The sequence below is a fragment of the Balaenoptera borealis genome (assembly GCF_965194805.1).
Source record: "Balaenoptera borealis genome assembly, contig: HAP1_SCAFFOLD_121, whole genome shotgun sequence".
Lineage (NCBI taxonomy): Eukaryota > Metazoa > Chordata > Mammalia > Artiodactyla > Balaenopteridae > Balaenoptera > Balaenoptera borealis.
The window spans coordinates 595,571-609,938 of record NW_028123959.1 but is presented as its reverse complement, the minus strand read 5'-3'; positions in this window follow the sequence as shown (position 1 = coordinate 609,938).

The following is a 14,368-nucleotide window of genomic DNA, read 5'->3' as shown; positions in this document are numbered from 1 at the left end:
TATCCATCCTTGCTTTTGCATCATTAAGTCAACACAGTGAAGAAAGCACATGGCATCTGGGTATTATGAAAATTGTTTTGACCTCATGTACCTCTTGAAAAGTTCTTAGGAATCTCCAAGGATCCATGGGCCACAGTTTGAGAATGGTTGCACTATAGTGTGAGGGAATCTCATCAGGCTGCAAGTGTATGATCTGATGTCATTTAACTTGACTTAGTATTCAGCCTGCTACCCGAAGTGTCGAAAGTTGATCCACATCAAAATCATCTGCAACAGAATCTCTGTGGTTGGGACTGAGGAAACTGAATTGTTCTCAAGGGCCTCAAACACAGTGATGTTTGGGAGCATTATTTTGCTTTTATAAAGCCACTCTTTCCAAAACCATGGCATAGTCCCAATGGTCCAATACAAAATGATTTTAGGCAACTATTTCTTAATTTTAATAGTTATATTAAAGTCTATTACCTTATTTTAGCAAAATGTAAGATGCCATCGATTGTAAGATAACCTATTTTGTGTCCCACTAATAAAGGAAAACACCCTGCTAATTACAGTACTCCTTTCATTGATTATAAGATGCATCCCAAGTTTAGAGATAATATTTTGTGAAAATGTGAAGAAAGTTAGAATAAAATAGAATAATATGTGCTAACGACTTAGAGACAGTGAAATATCTGTTTATAGTAGTGATATAAAGCAGTGTTTCTCAAACTTTGGTGGGCATAGGAATCCAACTGGGAATCTTGTTGAAATAGATATTCTGATTCAGCAGATCTGGAGTAGAGTTTGAGATTCTGAATATCTAAATGTCTCAGCTGATGCTGAGATAGACGGTCCAGACTTTCATAGCAAGCATATAGGCTAACTTTGAAAAACACATCTAAGAAGAAAAAGGAATCAAGGTAAATCAAAATATTAAGTGAATTAGCAGTACTGGTCTTAAATGGGTATTGCAAAATTTGTGATAGTAGTATAAGATTGAAGTCTGAAGTTGGGGAAAGACTACAATGACTCATGGCCAAACTATACCTTTAGGTCTCTTAGAAAAACAAGACTTTCCATCTGGGATTCAAGTCACTGCGTGTGTTGAGGGGAAGATTTTTCTTCTTCCACCCACAGCTCTAACCATGACTCAGAATCCAGTATCTCCTACTTTTACTGCCTAGATGATGCATGAGTTGTCTCAGCGATATTCTTGCAAATGTGTTGTCCAGCCTACTCAAATGCCTTCAAGATGACTTTTTTCCCTTTTGAAAATTTTGGAAAATCATTTGGGGTAGTTTCTGCAGGCCAAAGATACTTCTTGCTTTAAACTGAAATCTGGCTCTCTGTGACTTCAGGATGTTTGATCCTCCTTTCGGCTCTTGGTAACAACAGAAAGAGTTCAAACCTTCTCCCCACAAGACAACTCTTCACCCATTTGATGGCTGCTCTGGGTTCTCCTTAGCTTTTTTTTTTTTTTTTTAATGTGGACCATTTTTCAAGTCTTTATTGAATTTGTTACAGTATTGCTTCTGTTTTATGTTTTGGTTTTTTGGCTGCAAGGCATGTAGGATCTTAGCTCCCTGACCAGGGATTGAGCCTGGAAGGCGAAGTCTTAACCACTGGACCTCCAGGGAAGTCCCTCCTTAGCTTTTTCTTTTCCAGGCTAAGTAGCCCCAGTGCTGTCTTCATCTGTTTCTTCCGTGATGTGCTTCTGCATCTCCTTTACCATCACAGTGAGCTCACTCCTGTTAATCTCTTAAGTGTGACATCCAGACCACATGTTGTCCTCCATCAGCATGTGCCCTCACCTCTCCTGACCTAGGTGTCATGCCCGAGGTGGTGACTGCCCTCTGGCAGCCTCCTCACACCGATGGCTCACCACTCACTGTCAAGCGAAGCCCCTCAACGCACGCTGTGTGCGTCCGGTTGCTAAGTCAGATCTTGTCCCCATATTTATACAACTGTACTCTGGGACCCAGGGCTAAAACCATGTATTCTTGGCTGATAAAACTTTCCCTTGTTAGGTCTCATCCAACTCTCTTGGCATGACTGATGGTGTCCCTGGAAACTCTACCCCCAGAAAGTCCCCTAATTATCTGCTTCTTGGTTTTGAGAGCTTGACCTGCTTCCAGCCCTACACAGCTGTGTCCCTCCAACCATCCCCTCTGTTCCTGTCTTTAGGGGTCTTCCAATGGGGATGGCCATCCCAGTCTCCCTGACCTCCAGCACCACCTTCTGAGTGCTCCCCAACCCCGCTTACTGCTGTCAGTGCGCTATGACATTGCTCTCAACTTTCAGCCCTCTCCTGGGAATTTCTCAGCTACTGCATCTTGTCAGCAATGGTGTGGTCATGACCTAATTATACTTTGGTTTCCTTGGTCCTAGTTCATCTAGAATTACTTCCAATAAACACAAATTTTGAGGTGGGGGAGTAATTTTTTTTTATTACTACAGTGGACATAGGTTTGAATCCATTTCTCCTTATTCTCTCAGTATCATTTGTGAGTAAAGACACAGCTGAGGGAATTCACGGGTGCGGCCTCTGCTCAAAAAACAGCAAAGTTAGACTTGTGTGAAGACTGAATCTTGAGCCTACGAACATCATGTTTGGGGCCAACCTAAGTATATTGACCTGGAGCTTGTGTGTCAAAGTTCTGCAGTGTGTTTTATTCCCGTTAGTGTGATGAGCAAATTTGGGCAGACCTGCTTCCTTAGCTGCATATTTTGTAATCTGCCTTTAGAAATACTTAAGTAATGGATTTTAATTTCATCAGTTTCAGATTCCTATGAGTGTGGCAAGAATGAGAATGTGTAAAACACTGTTTGCAAATTTCAATTATTGTATTCCCAATCAAGATGAAAGTGACTCTTACCTTCTTGGTTTCCAAAGCAATGGTTAGTGTCCTTCAGGAATGAAGTGGCTTCTGAGAGAGTGATTCCGGAAATCAAAACTAAGCAAAACAAAGAACAAATGAACTATGAAGAGTTTAAATAAATCTAGAAATTGAACTTTTCTAAGTTTAGCTACATTTAAATAGTACACAGTGGATGGTGTGGGATGGAAATACATTTTCCATTTTTCCCTTCGGTTAAGTCATCATTCTTTAAATAATTGGGTAATTACAGCACTGATTAACATTTTTTTTGAGTATCTTCTGTGTGTGCAAAGTACCATGTCAGCTCCTTAAGGGGGTATAAAAAAGGATAAAGACAGTCTCTACCCTAAAGGAATGCAAAATTTAGGAACAGTTAAGAGAAATGCTCAAATAAATCTTTGAACAAGGAAGAATAATACAAATTCTGTAAGCGGCTAAATGAAGTGTTATGGGGACTTAGAGAGATGATGCTTCCGGCTGAGGGTAGCGGGCCGTGAAGGGTCAAAAAAGAAAGGAAGGAGGGAGGGGAATGATCCGGATTGTAACTTGGATGCTTTTAGACCAGAAGTTGAATTCTTTGGCAATGAGAGAAAAGTTGTGAATTATGGGCAAGACTTCTTTAAGAGGTCTAGGAAGGGCACTCTCTTAAATATCCTATATTCTCTTGGAGAAGATGAAGGTAGGGTAGCTGATAACTTATTTGGGACTAAGGAATCTCAGTCCAGAAGTTTATAACCTACATGAAGATCTCAGGATACCGTAAGAGTCTGAATAATTTTCAATATCAAATTTAACTTAAACTTCCCATTTACCACACAGTACTTTTATGGAACCTGGGGAACATGTCGTGAAATACCATTTAGGCAGGAAGAGACATTTCAACACTTGCTTTCCTACTTTGGTCGTGTACTCTTGGTCTCTTCCTTTTATGAGTCTCTAATAATCTCCAGCTATATCCTAAATTTCTCACAACTTTCTCAGGAAAAGATTAAATGATTAAGTGTCATATTCTGAATCCTTGGTTCAAACGAAATCACACTTGGAGGCAGAACCTCGGTTTTCTAATGCCAGCTCTGTAAAGTAGCTATTGTAATTTCCTTTAGCTTTGGTTTCCTTCTGTAAATGAGACAGATGGACCAGAAAATCCCCAAGGTTTCTCTTAACCCTGTGAATGTATGACAGAAGGTATTCTCGTGAAGATGGTGGCCAGAAATCGAAGCATCGCAAGCTCCTAGAGCTACAGAATCCCTCTGAGGGATGCTCCTGCAGTGTCAGACATGACCCAGCCCAAAGTCCACAAGGCATGCCATGAATGAGCAGTCTGGACACTGGTCATTAATAAGCAAACTAGGATGCATTCTGAGATGGATCAAATGCATGGGAGAATTTCTTCCCGCAATCATCTCCCAGAAATCCTGACATAAGAAAAAAATTTACATAACCAACCACAAAAATTTCAAATAATACTTCAAGGCAATCACAGAAGAGATATCACAAATTAGCACGTTTATTTGCTAACTGCAATTATAATACTGACCTAAACAATTAGAGGGGTAAGCACATATTATATTCAGCTTTATATCCTGCAGGTTAGTTTTTTTTTTTTTTTTGGTGTCATAATTGCTTATATTCTTGTCTTTTTACTCTTTGTAGAAGCTTCTTGAAAGGCCTCGCCATCTTGTCTCCCATATTGCCCTTAACACAGTTCCTTACGCTTAGTAGGCCCTCAGCAAAGGCTGCTGTGTTGCCTTCTCTCCTCTCCAGGTAACCTGATCAGGTATAATCACAGCTACATGGAGCAAAAAAGCGGGCACTTGTGAGCACTTACCTTGCGGTGCTGTGGTCGAAACAGTTTCGAAAGTGTGGCCCCCCAGCTCCCTTTATACTCCCAAATGCGCAAGCCCAGCACTCTAACGTGGCTGTATTGGGGGATCACCATTTACTCCTTAGATGTAAATGCATCGTAGCCCTGATCTTTCACTCTTGTTAAGTTACTTGGATAAATGACCAGCGGAGGCTGTATAATGCCAAGTCAGCTGCGTAGGGATTTTGACGTTGGACACAGATCTTTGAGACTTAGAGAGTCCTAGAGGCCGAGCAGAACTGGGGCAGAGTGTGCTAAGAAGGTCAGTGAAGGGCAGAGCCACAGGGTGAATTGTCAAGCGATGGATGATCAATAGCATGGATACTAAGTACGTCTCCTTTACCCAGCATCGTAAACATGAGGTGGTGTGCGCCTCTTCTCAGAAATCTCCGGAAAACATAAGATTGGCCATTTAACACATCCATTCTTTTTTTTTGGGAAACAGACGAGCAAGCTAAAGGAAAAAACAAACAAAAAAAAGGAGTCATAAGTTCCATGGGAAGTTCTAGAAGTTCTAATGGAAATACATGGTCTTTGTGACAACTCTTATGGTTGCTCGGGGTTGTTTTTTGGCTGAAACATAAGTAATGTTTGACTATGTAGGAATTACCATACATTTTAGAAGTTAGAGCCATTTACAGCAATACAGCCTGACTTGTTTATGTTGTATATGATCAATGTGTACTGAATTATACTCAATATTTTGTAATAACCTATAATGGAATATAATCTGAAAACAATAAAACTGAGTCACTTTTCCGTACACCTGAAAATAATACAATATTGTAAATCAACTATATTTCAATTAAAAAGAAAAAAAGATTCTCTAGTCTTCCAGTGGGTAGTCTCATATAGGTGAGGCATTTCCAAGGACAGTTTGCATTAGTCAAAATGAAATTGTGGACAAAGGAGAAACAGATAGGAATAGGACTTCCACGTAGCATTTTCCAAAGTAGATTTGACAGAATGCTGATTCTGAGAGAAACTGTGAAATAAAAGGTCCCGTGGCTAAATGAGTTCAGGAAATGTGGCCAACTCTATTCCCTGTTGTTGGAGATTCACCATAAATAATAGCATGTTAAGGGGCCTGAGAAGCCTTTCAGTAAAAAAATATGAAGAACTTTTTTGTACCTGGTGATCTGATGTTGGAACACCATCTTACTCCCTGCTTGAGAAAACAAGAGGAGAAGGCTGAAGGCTGCAATCCACAGAGAACTCGTCTCATTCTTAGTACCATTTGGCCCAGGAGAAAGCAACAGAGAGTGATCAGGCATAAACACAGCTGCTTTTATCCAAGGGACAGTCTTTTGTATGTAACAGATGCTCAGTAGATTTTGTTCCTGTGTATAAATGAATAAGGACGATTCATGGGGAATCTGTGTTGAAAGAGGGCTGAAGTGATAAGGCAGAAAAGAATGGAATCAGACTCAGTCTCACTTAATAGTAATAGTTTATATTTATTAAGAACTCACTACGTGCCAGGCTTTATCCATATTGGCTCACTTAAGCATCATAATAGTTTTGTGGGGTAGATGCTAACATCATTCCCATTTTATGGCTGAAGAAATTTGGGCCACTGAGAGTTTAAATAAACTGCCTAAGGCCACACAACTAGTAAGTGGCAGAAATGGGATTCAAATCCTCTCTGGCTCTAGAGCCAATGCCTATAAACTTTCACTTTTGCAAGCCCATCACTTTTGAGTGCTGGCAATGAGGAAAGGAGATATGAAATAGGGACATTGCTCCAAAGGAGGTGATAATGGACATGGGAAGAGAGTACATAGACACAAAAAGAGAAATTACTTTTCCAAGGTTAAGTGCCAAGATGAGTGAGAGGCACAGTGGACTAGATGTATGGACAAGGTATTTATAACCCGTAAGGTATGTTGTGTATGTAAAATATTCTCGAATTGTTATTAATGATAATGATACTGCTTTGGAGGAGATATCTGAAGGGGATGGTGACTGTGGAGATAATAATAATAATAAAAAAAAATAATAATGCTTTTTGTAGTTCTTTCCAGTTTACATAGCACTTTTGTATATTTTATTATGTTTATTTTTCTCTGCTAGCCTTAGGGGGTTATACTGTTTATATTCTTATTATTCCCATTGTCCATATGGGGAACTGAGGCCTAAGGGAGTTAAGTGATTGACCAAAAGGCCCCACAGCTAGTAGGCAAAGGAGCCAGAATTGGAATCCCAGGTTGCTGATTCCAAAGCCTCGCCTTTTCCTCTATCCTCTACTCTCTCTTAAAGGAGGCAGATTTTAAGAGTACAGGGAGGAGGTTCCAGGATTAGGGAACGTAGGGATTGTGGTTAGAAACAAGACTTCCCAGGGTGTGTTTCAGGAAGGTGGAATGGGCAAGCCTGGATGGAAGGGTTGGGGGTAACACGGAGGTGAGGCTGGAGAAGTAGGCTGGGCTTGTCTGTGATGGGCTCCCAATGCCCATGGAAGGAGTCAGGACATTATTCTGAGATCATTGGGGAAGCTTTCAAGGTTTTAAGCAGAAAAGTGAACGTGTGTGTGTGTGTGTGTGTGTGTGTAGACACACACATATATCTGAAGATTAGTATAGAACTGATGGTAGGATATAATGGAGAGGGAGAACCTGAGGTCCTAGAACCACTTAGCAACTATTTAGAAAATCTTGGTGTACAACTTGCCAAGATGATTATACAGGCTCTGATATGATTTATGGGAGTAGGTGGGCAGTTAGAATTAACCCCTGGATGGCCCTATAAATTCAGATGTGTGTTAAAATTCTCCATAGCACCAGAGGGCTGGCTTTCCCAGTGATTGTCCCCTGGTATCTCCGGGTCCATCCCGTAGGTTCAAGAAGAGTATTGTGTGGGCTTGAAGTTGTCTGCCTCACTGTCCCGTTTAGGCCTGGCAAAAAGAGAACCCCAGGAGGTGAAAGGAATATGTTTAGCTCATTTAAGACCTCTCTGAGCTCTAGACTTATTATTATTATTTTTAACATTTATTTATTTATTTAGGCTGCTCCAGGTCTTAGTTGCGGCATGTGAGATCCTCTTTGTGGCATGCGGGATCTTTAGTTGTGGCATGCACGTGGGATCTAGCTCCCCGACCAGGGATCGAACCTGGGCCCCCTGCATTGGGAGTGTGGAGTCTTACCCACTGGACCACTGGGAAGTCCTCTAGACTTACTTTTCGAGGCCCTATCCCACATTAATATATTACAATCCTCTCAACATAATATTAAACATGCAAGTGATATCTATTTGCATTGAATATAAAAATAATCATGGTGTAAAATGAAGAGGGCCTTGATTAAGCAGTACGGAAATGAGATGTAAAAGGAAAGAGAAAACCCAAGGGATACCCTGAAGGCAGGATCCACAAGACTTTGATGATGCCGAGTTTGAGGAGGAAAAAGGAAACAGAGGATCCTACCTTTCATCCAGCCCTCATTGCAGCCTAGAAATCTAGGAGCATGATACCTGCCCAGGAGAAATAGTGAAGGGGGGGAAATAGGAATTTCGATTTTGGACAGATTGAGATTGAGATGATGGTGATATCCAGCTAAGTAGGTAGAGATAAGGATTCAAAGTTTACATACAGGAGACATTAAGACTGAAGATGTAGGTCTGTGAGTATGAGGGTGTCACCTGTATGCAGTTGATAGTTGAACTTATTAAGGAAGCTGGGTTCTCAGAGAAAGGCTGCATGTTGAGGAGGTGAGAGGTGGAAATGAAGACAAAAAGAGTGGAAAAAAAAAGGTTATTCTTCAGGTAAACAAATACCTGAGTGAGATCTTGCTGGAGTCAAAAGAGCCACGTGGATCCATATTTTACTTCTGTCATTTACTGCCATAAATGGCAAGTCCCATCACCTCTCTTCGCAGCTGTGATGTTTTCTCCTTCCGCTGCAAAATCAGAAACATAATTCTGTTTCTGCCCAAGTCATGAGGATAGTGTGGGGATCAAATGAGATACTGTCAAGACGTGGCTGTCTCCGCAGGCAGTCTCTTTCCAGCCAGTGGCAAACAGTATGCTTCAATCTGTATCAACCTTGACACAGACCTTGGCAAATAATCCACTAGCACAAAAAACATAAGTGAGCAATGCAGGCTTTACTGAAGATTTTGTAGAGCTGACTAGAAGAGGATTATATTACATCCCCTAAAGTATTCAGTTTCCATCAGCAATGACTTCCACGAAGTCCATTTTCCGTCACACTGATGCAGGTGGTTGATTTCCTTTCTTCCCCTGAGGTGTCTGCCCGACCCCTGCGGGTACTCAGTTGTTCCTCTGTTACACGGGGCCCTTTAGCTCTGCCATTGACCTGCATGCCTACTCATCTGGTTACTCAACAAAATAAAAGTCCTCAAGTAAAGAACACCACTTTTATCCTTAGCAAGTTTGGTGATCACCTATTTTTACTCACATATTCCCCTTGGGAGCTTCATCTTTATCCCACCACTATGCCCTGTAGCCCCCAGCTCACACCCCACACCATCATTCCATCTCTCCCGACACTGAGAGGAATTCTGTCTATGAGGGTTTTCTCCAGTCTTGTTACAAAATCATTTTGTCAACTCTAAAGTGATGGGAACTTCATTATTAGTGTCAGAAGAAGTCAAGGGAGGTGGTATTTTCGAGAGGGTGGTATTTTCAAGAGAGAGGATATAGTAAAAAGCTCTACAGGGAAGATGGAGAAAAGGAGGACCATGAAAAGGGCATTGGGTCAGTCAGAGAGGTGATCCTGACATTAATGTCAGCAGGATGGTGGGGGTGGAAGCTTTGAAGGCAAGGATTAAGGAGTGAGCAGGTGTTAAGGAGGAGGAAAAAGTTTTCCTGATTTCCCCGGGAGCAAATCTCTCCACCAATCACTATATAAGGCGCATTCAGAGGAAATGCAGATTTGGATGGAGAAAGCAGCAGCAGGGCCAAATAGAGAGGCCCAGGAAACAAGTGTAATCAAGTTCATTCCGCAGAGGGCTACTTGAGAAGAAAGGGCAGTTAATTGTGCTGATAGGAGGATCATCCCTTACCCGTTACAACTATCTAAGAGCTATGTAACAGATGAAATTTCCAAAAGCAGCAAGAAGTTCCTCAGCCAGAAACAGAAATTTCTGGGCAAAAGTCACAGGACAGGTATATTAGTGAATGATACAAATTTATATTGAATCGCCTAATTAAAAATATTGAGTGAGAATATTAGATCCAGAACTAGAGGGGAACCTTGAATATTACTTAATCTAACCCTGATGTTACAGAATCAGAAACTGAGGTTCTGGACAGGTTACCTAATTAATGCTAATTAATTAGACAGACCCCCTTCCCATTCTACTCTCAGATCCAAGAGCGCTAGTTCAGAACTCTTTCAAGTGCAATACATAAACTTCCATACTGCTGGCATTTCTACACTACAATTTTGCAAAGCAAAAAGTTGATGGGGGATTATCCAGAGAAATATTTAAACTGATTTTCCTTCAGTCAGTGAGGACATAGATTTATCAGTTTTACAGGTTGGAAAACTGAGGCTTGGCAAGATTAAGTGACTAGTCATACAGCTAGTAAGTGGCAGAATGGGAGCTAGAACATGTCTGGTTTGAATCCAAGTCCAGTTTGTGTTTTCACTACAAGACAGCTGTTTCTGGCTTTGCAAGATCCTGTTAAGACACTAACGCTCTCAGAATTATACATGCTTCTCAGAATTACACGCAAACGAGGCATCCTTCTCTGAAAATATCATGGAGAGAGTGTGTGCATGGCCTGGGAACATTGTGTTCAGAGAAGAAATTCTACCAGTTAGGTCTGTCCAGTAAACTGGAGACTTTCTTATCTGGCCTCATAATCTTGACTGATGCCTGTGAGACTTAGGGTCCATGTCATTTGCCCTTTTTTGTCTAGTAGTTGTATTTTTTTTGTTGGTTTCTTCAGTGCTTAAAGCCTCATTAGAACTAAGAAACGCGTGATCAATTACTTTTAATTTCAACTGTTGGGGTATGAAACAACATAGCCTTAAAAAAAAAAGAAAGATTTTATGCCCTTGGCTAGGCATAGCCCAAATGCATCTTTACATTGTTAAGAGCTGCATGATAATGTAGTGACTAAGAGTGGACTTTGAGAGTCAGAATACTGAGGTTCAAATCCTGACTTCACTATTTAAACTATTTGAATTTGTGCAACTTATTCTCCTTTTCTGAGCCTCAGTTTCTTCATCTGTAAAATGGGGATAATAACAATACCTAACTCATGGGGTTCTTGTGACAACTGAGTTAATAAATGCATGATAAGCTACTTTTTGAAAGTGACATGGAGTGGGTGAGGCCATGTCAACAGCAGAGCCTGAGACTTAGAAGCCAGGAACTTTCTCTAGAGAATGTACCAACCATTGCCTGTGCCAGAGGGCTCTGGAAGCCAGGACAGCATCTTCTATGTTGTTCTTTCATCTCTTTTTTGTTGCTGTTTGGTAAGGCCCATCAGCTGACCACAGCCTCACTACTGGCCATCCAGCCCTCCCATTCTACCCACTACATATAGCCATTTCCTCTCCAGATGGCCCAGAACACTCTTAAGTCACCGCCACCCCCCACCCCCCACCCCCTCATTCCACACACTCACAACAATAAAACAAGACGAGGAAGATGGAGCCTAGATACCTCAAAGCAGGGTGACCAACCTTCCTAATTTGCTTGGAATTGAAGAGATTCCTGAGACTTCAGTTTTAAAATCAGGACAATCCTGGGCAAACCCAGATAAATTTATCACCCTACCCAAAAAGTGGTTGGGGGTATGATGGCAAAATCCTCAAACTTGACCAAGATGGGGCTAGATGGAACCAGCTTGAGATCTCTCACAAAACCAGGATGGTGATGAAATTCACATGTGGAATTGCTAATTTTGAAGCTGTAATGCACAGAGCCGGTAACAGGGAGCATGCACGTATTCAATTGTTTATTCATCAAACATTCATTGAGGGCTTACTACATGCTGGGAAGATTTTAAGCACTAGGGAACAGAACAGGCAAAGTCTCTGCCCTCATGGAAACTCTATTCTAGTGTGTGTGTATGTGGGGACAGACAACAAACAAACAGATATCAAATGTCAATTAGTGATAAATTCTCTGAAGGAAAGGAAAATTAGGATAAGGAAACAGTGGCTGTGTGGGTTTGAAATGGATCAATCAGGATAAGTTTCTCTAAAGAGATGATATTTGAGCACTTTGAGGAAGAGCAAGCCAGGAGAATATCAAGGGGGCACAGTATTCCAGGCAGAGGAAACAAATGCAAAGGCTCTGGGAGGGGAACTTGCCTGCACAGGAACAGAATAAAGGCCAGTAGGGCAGGGATGAAAGGAGCCAGGGATACAGTAGCAAGGAATGAAGTGGCAGAAGCGGCTAGGGGCCAGAGGCTTAGAGCCTTGCAAACTAAGGTAAGGATTTAGGGTTTTAAATGCCAGCTGTTATTATAAAGGTAACGCTATTCTTCCGTATTCTCTGCTGAGCGTTGGCTCTGTTATCTGCTGTTTTTCTACGCAGCTTTGCTTCACTCTGTCAAACAAAACGTTTAGCTGCTCTTCATTTAGCAAATGGCTTATAAAGACACCGTTCCAGGCATTGGGGATTAGAAGTTGGTTCTCTCCAACAGCTTACCATCTAGTTCGGGGAGGGTGGGTGGATCACAGTATTGAAAACACGTGAAAAAATCAGCAGCCGTGGACTTCCAAGGAAACAGCCGGTAACTACCGAGAAGAAAGGCAGTTTCAATTTCCCAGAGAGGTGAGGAGTTGCTTCCGGTGCGCCCCGGGGCATCATGGGAGGAGTGCGCCACCGGGGAAGGAAAGGCTGGAAGTGATTCCGCCAGGGTTGGGACGAGCCTGGAGACGGTGAGGGGCCCTGGCCGGTGAGTGTACGTTTGGAGTTTGTGAGAGAGGCAGGCCTTTCTCGTCAGCTCCGCGATTCCAGAGCTTAACTGTGCGTGTGGTGGGAGGGTGTGAAGCCGGAAGTGGCGAGGGAATTCGAACCCCCGGCTCTTGACGTGACTGGGCCGCAAGGAAATTTCTGAAAAGTCTCAAGTCGCCAGATTCCATTTGAAGTTTTTCAGTACGTTTGTAGGCGTTTTATTACATTGCATATACATGTACTTATGTAATATATAGGGCCAAATCCATTTTTGGGTACTAAAAACTGTGGGTATCAATAGAATTATTTTTCAGAATATACCGGAAAAAAATATGATTCTGTTGCTCCAAAGATACCACCTTTCCCATCCATCCTCTTAACAACATTTTTCATAATTTGAGGGCTCCCCCTGTGTTGTACCTCAGTTTCCCCGAGAGAGAGCCATAAGCCGTTGTTTCTGTGAGGAGCTGAGAAAATAGCCCGCCCTCTTGGGAAGATCAGGCTACTATAATATAAGAAAAGCCCTGTTTTGGGTGTGTTCCCCAAGGGGAATGTTTTTCTCCTTCATCAGCGAAGAGGCTTTCTTTTTCTCTCGTGGGCTCCGGAAGCAGCATCTTGGTGGCGCTTGGAGCCAGGATGGAGGAATCAGGCTGGTAAATTCCATCCTTAAGGAAGTAAGGTTCTTTGCATCTGCCCACAGCTGATTCTTCAGCTTCCCACTTAGGAAAATGGGACCGACTAAGTCCGCAGTGAAGGTGCCTGGGGACACTGGTGTCAATGTAACATGTGCCCAAACCTCTGTCACAGCCAGGAGGCAGAATTTAAGTTTGCTCACCGACAGCTGCTGTGTTAGCCCTGGAATGGTAATGCTTATGGAAAACTTGGCTGAAAGGCAACAGCTTTTAGTAGTTGTGCTAATGGTCTCGTCCATCAAATGACCCTCTCCTCTTCACCTTTCTCTTGTCAGTTATACCCATGTCTTTGATGAGAATTGGGTATGAAGTCCTCTTAAGAAGCACGTTCCTTTTATTTATTGTATTTAAAAAATACGAGCCTTTAAAAAAATTCCCAAAGTGAGGTACACATTGTAGAAAGATTGAAAAACATAATCAAACATACTGAAGGGAAAATTTAAATCACTCCTAAGATTTTAGCATAGAAGTAATCTCTACCGGAGTTTGGATTAAGTCCTTTTACACTTTTTTTTATGTTTGTAAATACACACACAGTTTTGTTTTATTTTTTTTAAACACGTGCTTTAAACAAATACACAATTAGGGTATCAGCCTGTAAGCATGGTTTTGTATTCTGCCTTTGCAACTTAACAGATTATGGGAAATTTTACCATGATATTAACTCTTCTTCTACATCATGATTTTTACTAGTTACATATCGTTCCATCATATGACTCTACTCAGTTTTCTATTTTGGGGCACTTAGGGTGCGCTAATTTTTTTTTTCTTTTAAATATTCCTGTAAACATATGTGTGCATATGTTTATGCATATCTTGATGATATTTATAGAATAGACTTTCTGGGCAAAGGGTATGACTGTTTTAAGGTTTGCAGTAGTACAATGCCTGTTATTAGAGTCTCCACAGTAGTGATGTGGCGTAAGAAAACAATAAGTATTCTCTAATGATCGTTACGGAGCCCAAGCTCATATTGCTTGCCGCACAACAGGTCAACAAATCGAGAGACGAGTGGTTGGGGCAAGGAATAGTGACTTTATTCGGAAAGCCAGCAGACCGAGAGGATGGTGGGCTAGG